This window comes from Marmota marmota, unplaced genomic scaffold (assembly GCF_001458135.2).
Source record: "Marmota marmota marmota unplaced genomic scaffold, marMar, whole genome shotgun sequence".
NCBI classification, from domain to species: Eukaryota; Metazoa; Chordata; class Mammalia; order Rodentia; family Sciuridae; genus Marmota; species Marmota marmota.
Window position 1 is genome coordinate 176,304 of NW_026000060.1, and position 3,430 is coordinate 179,733.

At 44.1% G+C, this 3,430-nt stretch overlaps 1 pseudogene; it reads left to right on the forward strand.

Annotated features, from left to right (window-relative positions):
• The first annotated feature begins 225 nt into the window (after nt 1-225).
• On the forward strand, nt 226-2,221 carry LOC107160704 (annotated as a pseudogene).
• The last annotated feature ends 1,209 nt before the right edge of the window (nt 2,222-3,430 follow it).

Consider the following 3,430-nt stretch of genomic DNA (forward strand, 5'->3'; position numbering starts at 1 on the left):
TTTACCCAGAGCAATTATTTGAACTGGGCACTATTTTGGGTTGTAAAAGGCATTTGTGGCTATTTTTGATAGCATTCTTTCCCCAACCTATCTCCAACTCTTTTCTTGTTTCCCCTTTCTTTTCCTAGCCCTCACCTATCCTAAACATGTCAGTGATACCCAGACCCACTGTATTGATACCCATATCATTGAAGATATTCAATGAGAAAGAACTTGGGTCAAACTATGCACAACTTGCATGGAGATAGACAGTCAGAAGACACCTCCGCCACCAGACACTCTGGAGCACAGTGTAGAAAAGCCGTAGCTTCCTCTACAGGTGAGCAGCCTCGCATTGGAAATTACAGAGTGGTGAAAACTATCCGCAAGGGGACCTTCATAAAAGTCAAGCTGGCCCATCACATCCTTATAGGAAAACAAGTGGCAATAAAGATCATTGACAAAAGACACCTAAAGCCAGAAGTTCTACAAAAGCTGTACAGAGAGGTCAGAATCCTAAAGATGTTAAATCATCCACACATTGTGAAGCTCTTTGAAGTTATTGACACCAAAAAGCACTCTGTTTGTACTGGCGTATGCCAGTGGAGGGGAAATTTTGAACTATCTGTCTGAGAAAGGAAGACTGTAAGAAGAGGAGGCAAGAGCTAAATTCCAGCAGATTGTGTCTGCAGTCCAGTATTGTCACTAACAGCAGGTAGCCCACCAAGACCTGAAGGTGGAGAATCTGTTATTAGAAGCACAGATGAACATCAAGCTATGGATTTTGGACTCAGCAATGAGTTTACATTTGGGTGTAAACTCCACACGTTTTGTAGCAGTCCTCCCTACGCAGCCTCAGAGCTCTTCCAGTACATAAAGTACAATGGTCCAGAAGTCAATGTGTGGAGTTTTGGCGTGGTTTTGTACACCCTGGTCACCAGGTTGCATCCTTTTGTTGGGGAAAATCTGAAAGAAGTTAGAGACAGAGTGTTACAAGTTTGATACTGAATCCCTTTGTACATGTCAACATAATGTGAAAATCTGCTGAAATGCTTCCTGGTGCTCAATCCAACTAAACAAATCACTCTGGCCAAAATTATGGGAGACAGATGGATCAACAGAGACCATGATGTACCCCAACCCTTTGTTGCTCCAGAGGTGGCCATCTCCCACAGAATCATCTGGGTTTGCTAAGCTGCAGCCAAGCAGGGTTCTCAGAAAGAGCACCAGCCAGCCTCCTCACCACAAAGTGAAGTGAAGCGTTTCAAATCAGAAGCAGACACAGTACCTGGACCATGCTGGAATTGGGCCATATCTGACCAGCACTGCCAATAAGTCACCTTAAAGAACATCAAATGGCCTCCAAGAAATCTTGTGGCAGTTTGTGGGAGAAAAGGGAATTTCTCCAGCCAGGCCCATACCTGGGATTACCACCAGCCCCAAGGAGCTGGAGACTCCTGAATTCAAGAAAATGCCTGCTGCCTACAAGAGCAGGACACCATCTGGAGGGATGACACTGTGGAGTAAGTACATTTGCCACAAAACAACCAAAGTAGACCGACGTTCAGTGAGCCAGAATGGTCAGAACAACAGCACCTTCCCTGGTCAGAGCCCTCCAGTGACTTCAACCCACATTGTCTGAAGTACCTCCACCTGGGGCTACATTTACTTCCCGAGAGGCATTGCCCTTCATAGAATGTTCTGCTGTCAGCCCCAGGAATCCCAAACTGCAACACATGAAGGTCCTCTTGCCTCACCCAGCTGCTCCCATCAAGCTGAACCATTGTCCCAGACTCAAAGAAAAGGCACCACTAATGTTTTTTACTAAATTAACATCAAAATTTACAAGAAGACCTCCAACTGAGTCTGAGAAGACCCTGAGATATACGAATTCAAGTCATCATGTCTCTGCTGAGCAGAGAAAGGAGAACCAACAGGCAAAATTTTGCTCCCTGCACCTCACCTGGAGCATGAAACTCACTAGTGCCATGGATCCTAGTGACATCATGAGGGAAATCCACAAGGTGCTGATGCCAACAACTGCCAATACATGCACAAGATGCCTTTTCTTTTCTTCTGCATCCATGGAGATGGGTACACCGAGAAAGTGCTTCAGCGAGAGATGGAGGTATGAAAACTTCCCAGACTGTCTCTGAACGGGGTCCGGTTCAAGCTGATATCAGAGAAATTCAAGGCATTCAAAAATATTATTTATCAAATTGCCAGTGAGCTAAAACTGTAACCCAGCCATTATGATGTAAATTAAGCAGCAACTTGAAGTGGTTTCCTCAACACAGATGGACATATAAAATAACATTTAGGCAATTATTGGGAGCAGTGTTTAAATTATGGTTCTTTATTGTCCTGGGAAGTGAAGCCCCTCATGGGACTATTTGATACAAGGTGCTGGTCAAGTCTGCCCAGTACTTGGGTGAAGACCTGTTCCAAAGGAAATTCTGTGCCAACCAAGGCACTATTCAGTTCTTGAACTTGAGGCTCAGATGGCAGGGCTCAGGAGTGGAACATTATGGGCACAAGCTGCAAATCATAATTGGACTAGTCATACATATGACCTTGGTTTTGCTTGCTATGCACAAATTTTCTCACAAAAAAAATCTTTTTAATGATAAAACTTATATATAACAAACATGTTGAGCTGGCTCATAGTCATTTCACTCTACCAGAGTGTAATACACATCCAGTTCCAGCTTTTTCTCCCCTTGGGTTTCTGTCTTTTCTCATCCTCCATGGCCCTCATCTGGTTTTCTCAATTAACCACCCTGCAGGTGGCAGCAGATGGGATCCAAACAGGCTATTACACTGTGGAATGCAATGACCACAAGCCATCTCAGTGTGATGAAGAAAAGGGTTTTTGTGAGAAAGTTTGTGCAAAGCAAGCAAACCAAGGTCATACATATAAGCAACTGATTATTAGTACCAGCTTGCTTTGATAAACTTCTAACTCCCACATCTGGCATCCAAACCACATGGTCAAAAAGTGAAGAACTCCATGGCTGAAACAGAACCTCTGTTTGAACAGATGGTCCCCATAGCACCTGGGCAGTCTCAACAGGTTCTTTCCCACTGAGAGTGCCAAAGACAGCCATTGCCTCTGTCATAGAACATTTCAAGAACCCTAATCCAATTGCTGCTTCAGACAGGCATTGTTGTTTCCATCTTCCATATTCTACATCATGACAGTAAAATCTGCAAAAAAAAGAACACCATGCCTGGGAGTGGAAGCTGGCCTGTACTACGAATGCCCTAAAGTCATACCCTGAAAAAGAGAGGCCCATTTGAGACATGCAAATTCCTAACATTTCAGTGCTCCATAAGTGGCTTTCAGTTCAGAGGTAGTCCATCTCTATGCTCTCCATTTAATGTTCCCAAGACAGCCATTTCCTCTGTTACAGAATATTTCAAGAACCCTCATCCAGTTTCTGCTTCTGAC